At 34.0% G+C, this 11,045-nt stretch overlaps 3 protein-coding genes across 12 annotated transcripts in view; 2 read left to right on the forward strand and 1 right to left on the reverse strand.

The window, feature by feature from the left end:
- Positions 1-11,045, forward strand: part of LOC127880237 (60S ribosomal protein L9-like) — an 87,733-nt gene that overhangs the window by 38,664 nt on the left and 38,024 nt on the right. The window lies entirely within an intron of this gene.
- Positions 1-11,045, reverse strand: part of LOC127880233 (protein YIPF5-like) — a 73,957-nt gene that overhangs the window by 35,522 nt on the left and 27,390 nt on the right. The window lies entirely within an intron of this gene.
- The window catches only part of LOC127880220 (leucine-rich repeat-containing protein 24-like), a 37,490-nt gene that overhangs the window by 20,898 nt on the left and 5,547 nt on the right, over positions 1-11,045 (forward strand). The window contains exon 1 of one of the 8 annotated variants that reach the window (XM_052427504.1): positions 6,276-6,411. The exons of 5 other annotated variants lie outside the window; for them this stretch is intronic. The gene's annotated coding sequence lies outside the window, so the exon portion shown is untranslated. Of the gene's footprint in view, positions 1-6,275; positions 6,412-6,432; positions 6,591-8,576; positions 8,719-11,045 lie in introns of those variants that run through there. 2 more of the 8 variants (XM_052427502.1, XM_052427501.1) reach the window with 2 other exon arrangements.

Here is an 11,045-nt window from a genome sequence, read left to right on the forward strand (position 1 = left end):
ATTTCAAATAGAACAACAGTTTTCCTCTGCTGACTCGACTGTTCTTCCGCTTTGCTATCAAAATAGATGCTATCTGTCACCTAATATAATGACAACAAACAAACATTTGAAGTTTAACATCTGCATCAGTAATAAAGAGTATGGAAACAATCAGATGAACTTTAACAAAATTAAATCAAGAAGTGTCAGGCCATGCCAAGATTATATAATTTCACATTTTTTAAACAATAAGATGGACAGGTTGCCCATTTACCTTTTCAAATTTTCTACATACAAAAAAGGTTGTAAAATTCAGCTTAGCTGCAGATAATAGTCATGGAAATCATTCAGTAACCTCACATGATGACCAAGTGTGAAGTTTCAGTTGAATACCTGTAATAGAAACCATGATTTGGGGATGTTGTAGGTATAGATTAAACCATTTCTTAAGAACAACAAGAGATGTGTTTGTCAGAAACACAATGCCCCCTAATGCGCCGCTTTGATTGATTTTTTTTACCTTTAACCTTGAAGGATGACATTGACCTTGACCTTTCACCACTCAAAATGTGCAGCTCCATGAGATACACATTCATGCCAAATATCAAGTTGCTATCATCAATATTGCAAAAGTTATGACCAAGGTTAAAGTTTTGTGACACATACAATGACAGGCACATACAATGACAGACAGACAGGCCAAAAACAATATACCCCCGATCATTCAATCCGGGGGCATAAAAAGGGAAAAAATTCAGCTCAATAGCAGATCAGAGTTATGGAACTTTGTAAGTGACCTCACACAATAGCCCCTACACATGTGTGAAGTTTTACTTGAATCTCTGCAAACTTGAAACAGTGATGTGAATAGGTTGCACATTTACATTTAAAATAGCAAGGCGCAGACGCCCACATTTGGGTATGAGAATTGTAGCTCAGACTTTTCAGTGAATATTCTAGCTATTAGTGTCAAATTATACAAATTAGTATTGTAAAATGTATACACTGCTTTAAATGAATTGCAATGCCTGTCTGGGTTTATCCAATGTTCATCTGTCTCTATATTGCAAATACTTTAACTTCCTTGTCATATAACAAGAACAGTTATATCATTTTAATTGAGTCATTTGTCATTTACAACTCTGTGTGATGGCCAGTTTTAAAGAAGATGTGGCTTTAATAACTCCCAATGACAGTTTATTTCTGATTTTAATGTTGCAACAGTAACAGCAGCCAGTCGTTTTAACCTAGTCTTTTATGATCATACTTCAATGTGTCATTTAAAAATAAGTTGCCATTATGATATATGAAAATCATGTACAAGTTTGTGGTTACATTAACCAATTAATAATGTTCCATTCTTTTTTCTTCACCTTGTTTGTCTTATTTCTTATTCTTTTCTTCTTGGTTATGGTAATTTCATTTAAATCCAATGTGTATTTTTAATTTGCTATGGTAAAATGGGTAAGGTTCATTAGGGTCACAGGGATGAGGGGAATATTATTGTGTTTAACCCATTATAGTGGACTCCCCCCTCACTGTTTTTTATTGGGCGGAGAACTGCCCTCCTGCTGAAAAATAGGGGGCGGAGAAGTGCCCTCCTGTCAGAATTGATGACCCAGAGAAGTGCCCCCTCAATAAAGAAATTTTGTGACGAGTAAAGTCGATAAAGTCGATATTTAGAGCGAGTATCACAATGACAAAAACGCCAGTAACTTTCTTGCTAATTTGGTTGGAATGTGAGCAAAATTTCAAAAATAATATACAAGTAATAAGAGGTATAAAACGGCAAAAAATACCTGCCTGGGCATGGACGTTGCCATTTTGATAATCATGTGATTTTCCCCTATGTGACCAAAGAAAAAAATCATTTTTGCTAATAAAAAGTTTTCGCGGCTGAAATATTTGATATTTTCTCCAAAATTAAAACAAACAATAAATATGCAATTTATTACATCCTTATGCAAGCTGAAAACAATAATTTGTTTGTTTGTTTTCACCAATTACGGATTGCGACGGTTCCATATAATAAACCTTTATGCCGCTTTCTTAAAACGTAATAATTAAGTGCTCAACAATTAAAGTCGGCCCGGTCTACCAATTAAAATATCACGGTGCTTATCTTTTAAGGTAACACGTTCTAAGCCTGCCTAATTAGCTGCATATTAAAGCAAACTGAAACCGATTTTGTTTATGACGCGCTCATAGGCGCTCAATGGCAATGTTTTTATTTATTTATGATTCCGTCAAATGTATATGTTTATACGGTAGACAATTTTGTGCTACCTTACATATAGGCATCTATTTTGCCTATTGAATTAAATTTATTATTTGTAAATTTACGTATTTTTTCGCTATTTTCAATGGTCAATTACTATCTTTTTGTGTGCATTAATTCCAATGTAATTTTTCTTTCGTAAGTACTACATGTAATTAGTTGCATGTCTATATTTAGTAACGACACATGGTCTATATTAACAGGCACGCTTTTTCTGTGTGGACTCGACTATGTTTCGCTCTCTTATTAACAGGGCTTCCCCTGGCCCAAAAATTTCTGTAGCCAACATTTTAGCCAACTGGATTTTTTTGTAGCCAAATTTTAGAAACTGTAGCCAAAGTATTAGCAAAGCATTCGGAACCGCCTGTTGTATAGGCTACAGTAGTGTTAAAGAAGAAACTAAACAAAGAAGCTTTAATATGTTTATTACTATAATCATCATGTGTGCATAACAAAAAAACACAGTTGTGCAGCAAAGTACACATTAGTCATAGCCGACACACAGCCGCTTCACTTTTGGATATTGCTGCAGCCTGCGCATTTGTCATAGATGTTTTCAGACTATAGACGCTTGTGAGGCCTCTTTGCGATCTGAAATAAACAAAATCAAATATGCTTAATTTCAAAACAAAAAGCTCATTTTGAAAAGTGTCAATATATATTTATTATGAACATAAATTATTATTGTTATTTTTAATATATTATTAATAATATAAACAATATTCATGTATATACATTTTAATATTAATGATTGTCATTCTTTTTTATTACCTTTTGATTTTTCGTGTTTTGAAATGTTGTCTTTTTTCAACATACTACACCCAGGTGTGAATGAATTTGATTTTTGAAACTGTATGCATATTTTGCAAAACATCGTTTTTGATTTTGCGTTATAATCTAACCACATGAATTCCGAAAGCCAAATATCTTTGAACGATCTATTGTCAGATTTGATTTTTTTTTAGACCGATTCAATACATTCGTCAGCGTCCAAAGGACGCTTATTGCCTAAGGTTGCCATAGTGGAAAACGCAATTCTGACAATGTTTAGGCTTATATTCCCATAAACCTGTCGTCATTCACAATTGCAACACATTAAGACTATGATCTTTAACAAACATTGCAAACAATTAACAAACTACTTGAAATCAAAATCAATTTCTTTACTTGCGTTCATTGTGTGACTTAGTTGATAATTCGCTAACTGCTATTACTCAAATTGATTGGAATCGGTAGCAGTCTTTAATCAGTGTTTATTGTTTTATATCTTAGCCGATAAGATGTACGATAACACCTTTTGTTTTCACACCAGCAAGCGTTCTATACATAGATGGTGACGTCACTGCCAGTACACAATGCACCAGCAAGTTTGCTTTGTTTCGATGACCGGTTCTGACCGGTGTTGCAGCAGACTGCGTATCAAATTTTCTGGTTAATAACACGATGATGTATTGACGCACAGTTGACGGTTAAAGAGTTTACTATCTGGGATGATACTTGACAGGCAAAAAACGTTTCGCCGAGCATTTTCGCCAACCGAGAATTTTATTCGCCGAATTTTAAAAACGTTTCGCCGAGCATTTTCGCCAACCGAGAATTTTATTCGCCGAATTTGCGAAACTTTCGCCAACGGCGAATTTGGCGAACGACAGCGGAAGCCCTGACTTTTACATGGCATTTATGTATAGTGATTGGTGCAGATGCGTACAATGGGACTTAAAAAATATTAACACGTGGATGTAGAAAATTTATGTTATTCAGTTCGATAAATGGAAATATACTTGTACTGAAATTGAATTGTTACCGGATAAAATGTGTTCGGGTATAACCTAAAATTACCCGTAAGTATTGTTTTCACTACGTACTCGCCATAAGTAATTTACTGCTCACCATTTACATTGAACTTCACAATAGAAACCATTGTTGTAGCTGTTTGCGGCAAAAAGGTGTGATGATGATGCCCCATGTTTCATGCTAATTGAAATTGACACAGGGGGGCACTTATCCGCCCCTTGGGGGGATCTATGCTGTTTACCAAGGCCTTTTTTCTAGACGCTAGGCATAAATGGGTTAACATGCCCAACATGACAGCATCAAGTACCCAAATGCAGCAAGAGCGGCTGTTAGCCTAAAGGCACATTGTAGAGTGAGAACCTGGCTATTAATCTAGCAGGACAGACAGTGAACAAACAATTACTAGGGGGTTATCAGCCTTTGAACCATTTATCAAGTTGATTTAGCTTCTGTGGTGAACAGAAATATGTCTTTATAGATTCTCTTCCCCATTCACAATAGGACTGAATTTTTATGCAAACAAATTATGACCTAAAATTAAATATCCTCAAACAACAAAAACAAAATATAAATGCACATTAATAAGCATCACTCTTAACCCTTTCCGACTTAGAAGCAGAGTAAAAATTGGTTATGTGCAAACAGCATAAAACAGTAACTTGCAGTCTGTTCAGGTTTTATGCTGTTTGCTGCTCATCAGTACCTATGGTTCGGAGATAAAGCCTTAAAAACTTGAATCTAATGAGAAAGGTCTTCAATTTAATATAACTTTTAAGTGACTACAAATGCATGAAAATACGTATCTAAGTTGTATAGGGTTAAAACAGAATTAGTATTGCATAATATGTATTATTTAATTTTTCACTTTCTCTGATAACTTCCTTCACGATTTTGATTTTCAATGAACACATAAAGGTAATTTGATGTTCCTTTCTGATAATAATGCTTTACATTTCTAAATATGTAAAAGCGTAAACTTGTATGTCCCATGGGTTCAAATTGGGAAAATAATGTAAGAAGCAAGCATTTCATATTTGATGTTTCAATTAACAGCTCAGCAGTCGTATGTCAACAGTTGTCATACAAAACTGTCAACAATGATGGCCATGTTAATAAAACGGCTATTCTGTATTCAAACAGTGGTACTTATTGCAATAAAGGTCCTGTAATAGCTGCAGACAGGTAGTGGGATGACGGTGAGATTGCACATCAATATCGGTAGTAAGTTCAACTTCATACAGAAAGGTTATACAACTAATGATTGATGTTCTATTTAGGGACTGACTGTCTGTAATTTTATTAATTGATTAGCTACACTTACCAGGTACCGCTATAAATGAATTTAGGAGTTTTACTTCTATGAAGGACAAAAAAATTATGCTTAAATAAGTTTTTCCTTATGGTTTACCACTAGAGTACAAGCTAACTACCTTTTCTTTCCTAAGGACAATGGTTCCTATGGACAATGGTTTCTATGGACAATTGCTCCTATGGACAATGGTTTCTATGGAAATTGGTTCCTATGGACAATGGTTCCTATAGACAATGGTTCCTATGGACAATGGTTCCTATGAACAATGGTTTCTATGGACAATGGTTCCTACGGATAATGGTTCCTATGGACATACAGAGTACATAATTTATTAATTAAATATCAGAAGGAAATATTAAATTTGTTAGTAGCGGATCCGTGGTCTAGTGGTAACACACTGGCTTCACAATCCAGAGATCGCTGGTTCGATCCCCCGCTGCACCTAACCTACTAACTCGTCTTTCGCATGAGACGTTAAACCGAGGTGCAGTGTACTAGGTGCTATACACCGGGCACTAAAAGACCCAGGGTCACCTCTGGAACGGGGTGTCTCCTGTATCTTGCACTATCCCCCGTAACCAACTAACTCGTCTTTCTGGGGGCGATGGCCATATGGGAGACAATCCCGGTGCACTCGATAAAAAACAAAAAAAACAACATAAATTTGTTACACCATAAACTAAATGTACAATTAAAACATGAAATGTTGTCCTTATTAATTTATAAATCAATAAACAAAAAAAGCCCATTGCACTATTATAACACTGATATATGATTGCTCATTATTTAAATAATGTAAAGCCATTTCTTAGACATCTGAGAGAAAAGATTATGATAAGAGATATCAGGGGAGGGGGGGGGGGCTAATATACAGTGTATTAGCCCCAATATGCCAACTGGAATACCACATGCAGAGAGGATTATCATATTTAAAACAAGGGGAGGAGTTTTAATTATCTGGATAACCACCGATCTGGATCGCATAATTGCTTTTACTTAGGAAAACATAACTGTTAATAACTGTTATCAAAAGTCAAAGGATTTCCAGGTAATAACTGGTTTAAGGCAGTTTGAGAAAGTGCTATAAACAGGAGTGCTAGAGTTCTCACATTGTGTAAACTTTCTACCCCAATCCCAAAGTGTTTTTAGCTGCATGTCAGAATGTTTATTACCTCCAAGTGTGTTTGTTTATGAAACAGCTATAAATTATTGGGACATTACCACCAGGTATGTAAAACAGTTCTTAAGTATAATGTTGAACTTGTGATATGAAACTAGTTCAGCTTATTAATTAATGCCTTGAATCATACAAATTAATGAACACTTTTTAAAAACATACACAATCATTAAAGACTGTTCAACGGGCCCATGCTCTAATAACAAATAAAGCGTTTATCAAATTTTACAAGAAACTTTTAACTTCCGAAGAAATAATAGTTTTAAAATTCTATAGAACATTGACAAAAAGTATGTTGTCTGTCTAAGAAATAACTAAATATTTGAATAAATGTAACATATTACATAAAAATGTCATATGATACTTCAGAGTCTGAATAATAGAAATTTGAAGTTTAATGCATACTTTATATAATCTCTAAAGCAGTAACACTGATTTCTGTCTAGAAATGTTTCCCATTTTGACATTCATTCAAGTCTCATTAAAGGTGTACATTGCCAAAATTGCAATACATAATTAAACAGACATGTAAAATGCAATTACAGTACTAGTTTGTTGTCTTTTTAAGGTTTAAACCTCATGAGTTAATAAAAAAAATGATCCTCTCATTTCATGAAATTGACAGGTTATTTTGGCTCGATTGGTCATTGTCGGCCCGAGTACTACTTACATGTACCCCGGGTACTCTTAAGTATACTAACATGTACCCCGGTTATAGTAAATATTATACTTGAACGTACCTGGTCGATATTAGACTGTACCCGAGTTGTATTCCAGCCCCAAATCCGATGTCGTAAAACGCGCTACCAATTACCGTGAAACGATATTGTTTATCTTTAACAAACTTCTGCTTTAAAAAACTGCATCAACATGCTTTTTGAGTAAGAGTTCTGATAATATAGAGGCCATTTAACAGAAAGTTGAAAGTGAACATAATTAAGTTCTAAATATATAGCCGACAACAACCGATTTGGCGTTAAAATTCCTGTGTACGTTTTAGTATATTTACCGTATCCGGCGTACATGTAAGTATACTTAAGAGTACCCGGGGTACATGTAAGTAGTACCCGAGCCAACAAGGACCAATCAAGCGTTATTTTTAGGACTGTCTATGAACCATTTTGTGCAGCTGCTTTTCAAAATTGAAATTTATTATTTATTCAAAATTTTATAATGTAAAGTTCAAATGATAAATTCCTTCCCACTAACAAGTCAATGTGATTGGAAAAAAAGATGCTAATATTGTTGTTATTATTATAATAAATAATTTCTCAATTGGTTGTTCAAATGTTTAAGCCATTATTTTAAATTTCTCAGGTATTAACAGACCCCAAAAGTTAAAGTTTTATTGACAAAAATAGCAGGATTTTTCCACAAAACCATTGTGATAGTGATATATATTTCATTTTTTTTAAACTTAAAGACACATAATGTATACAATAACATAAATTAACACAAGTCCAAGTCAACGTATTCAAAGAAAATTAAAAATATAATTTGGGGAAAATGCTTTATTTTACCTTTTTGGTAAAAAAATATAAGTTATTTTCATTGCGGCAATTGTGTGTGCCTTTAAATCAAAATTGTTTTTCATTTAAATATTGTATTTTAAAAAAATTTATCTCAACACTATGCAATATCAGAGGGATTATCACATGAATACTGTCTCAGCAATGTCAGCATAAACTTCACCATCTTGACAATCAGGGATTTCCCCCCTGAATATTGCGCAACTGCAAATTGCATGTGAATTCACTGCACAAAAGAGCGAATAACGATTTAATTTGACAGCAGTAATTCTTTTGAAGTCTGGTATCTACATGATGCAATGTAAAACTGCATGAAAATGTTCAAGGTCCTTGGTGATCCGTACTCTAAAACTGTTCAACAGCTATAAACTTGTTTATGAGGTATATAATGAGATTTTTTACTTCATCATGTGCATGTTGAATGTTTTCATATCCATATGTCAACATGTCTGCAATGATAAATCAACATGAGTCATGTAAATTGAATAATCACATTGTGCAATGTAATGAATGCACATAGTTAGAGGTTTAATGCATATAAAGATCTCTATTTTTGGAGTGGCTTGTTAAATTGCAACAGGTTTAAATAAAGTACAAAACTTACATTAAGTGGTTTTGTAAATTTCTTTAGAGGATTTTAACCAACACTGTAAGTATTAAATAATTTAAGATTAGATTATTAAAAAATTAATGAACAATTCCATATAATTTAAAATCACTGGGAAAATATGCAACACTTTTAAAGGTTGTAACAAATGTAACTTACATACTTTTTATTCCCCCAGATCGAATGATTGGGGGTATATTGTTTTGGCCTGTCTGTTTGTCATTGTATGTGTCTGTCTGTCATTGTATTAGTCTGTCACAAACTTTAACCTTGGTTAAACTTTTGCAATAACTTGCAATATTGAAGATAGCAACTTGATATTTGGCATGCATGTGTATCTTATAGAGCTGCACATTTTAAGTGGTGAAAGTTCAAGGTCATCCTTTAAGGTCAAAGGTCAAAAAAACAAATCCAAGGGAAGTAACAAGCTTTAAAGGGAGATAATTTCTATTTATCATTTGGCAGGTACAGATCATTTTTACAAGGGAAGTAATATTTTTTAAAGGGATATAATCAAAAATAAAAATAAATAAATCAAAACAGCGCAATAGGGGGCATTGTGTTTCTGACAAACACATTTCTTGCTTAGAACATTAATTTGATATATACTGAACCAGAGATTTTTTTAAATTTAATCTGTTATCATGAAGATAGTCAATTTCAAAGTGTTTTGGTTTCATTTCATCTACCACTTAAGTTAAAGTTTTCCTTATAGACACAGGCGGCTCCTGGGGGTTGTAATGAGTTCCAGATATATAATAGGTCTTCATCAAACGCTCATATTGCATGAAATATGGTGATGGGTTTATAATTATGTCATTGACATTCATTTAGTAGCCATGGTACACAGCCTAGTGTAGACTAGCTGCTTCATAGGATAATTCAGCATTAAGTATACATTTTTGCTCTTTGAACTAGATTGTTTTAAAAGTTCTAGGGTAATTTAGATGGAGTAAATTATTTTACTAGGAAAAACAGTACTTAATGGGTTTCTCAGAAATGACACTGCCAATATAACATCAAAAAGATTTACTTGTTTGAATGATTGTTTTTTCCAGCAAAGGCAATTAACTTTTGTTTTCATTTTAACTCATTATTATATGCCTGACGTTTTAAGTAAATTGTATGGGCTTGAAAGAAACCTGCTTAATGCCAGTGCCACAACATGCATACTAATTGTTACATGTCTATCCATCCCGAACAGGTCAATCCAGCTCATTGATAGTACAAGTACACATTTTTGGTATACTCTAATTTAATGCTGTTGCTTTCATCCAGCTTAAAAACTCAATTCTTCTCAAAAGAAAACAACAAAATTGCTTGACTCTAAATACTTGCATCCTGGAATAGTCTAAGAGTATAGCACTGCTGTCTAGGCTTTAGGCAATGGATTGGTCTAGTCAGGAGACAAAGTAGGCAGATGGGTGGTCTGATAAAGGGTAGCGTGTGTCAGGGACAAATTACTGCTTGCTAATAAATGGAGAATGTCCAGTTTAATAACTGTGAGCAGAATGCAAGATTTTTCTAAGCATGGTTATTCTTATAGAGAACAACATACCAAATAGCTGCAATAATATGACAAGAGGATCAATGGCCCTGAGGTGCCCACCCAAGACCACAAGCAGGAATTAAACTGTTATGAGAAGATTACATGATCACAATTGTTTTCATTCAAGACTGATGTGACATTGTTCCAAACATATGGCAGCCTTTTTTTGTATGACCCAGTATAATTTTTGAATATATCAGATATCATAAAGACAGCATTGTTTGATGATCTGTTCATGTGAGCTAAAAAACAATGCAAAGCAGTCTGATTTAACTACAAAGTTGAATGGCACTCTTCAAATAAATTATTCATGACCAGTTGAACATTAACCCATTTATGACTAGCGTCGAGAAAAAAGGCCTTGGCAAACAGCGTAGACCCAGATGAAACGCCGCATGATGCGACATCTCATCAGGGTCTGGGCTGTTTGCTTAAAGGAATGTCTGTAAGAAATATTCTCAATATAGAAATAAATATACTTAAGACATCCCTAATTTTGAAAATAAATTGATCCAAATTAGGATGGGAGAGTCCACTAGGCATAAATGGGTTAATGTGAATGAAATAAAAATTGCATTACTGGCAAAGGAACAGCTATTAATTACCCATAACAATAACAGAAAGCCTCAAATGCATACAACTATGACTAACACCAGAGCCTTTCAAACAAAAACTCCATAATTATCATAACAAATCCATCCAGCCATAGTTCTGGTAAAATGTTAGCAATGGCACTTGGAACAATGTACCTGGAACATCTGTCTTTCTGAGCAATATCTGCCTACAAACTATAGCACCTGATTTTTACTATACCCAGTTG

The sequence above is a fragment of the Dreissena polymorpha genome, chromosome 4, assembly GCF_020536995.1.
Source record: "Dreissena polymorpha isolate Duluth1 chromosome 4, UMN_Dpol_1.0, whole genome shotgun sequence".
In the NCBI taxonomy this organism is placed as follows: Eukaryota; Metazoa; Mollusca; class Bivalvia; order Myida; family Dreissenidae; genus Dreissena; species Dreissena polymorpha.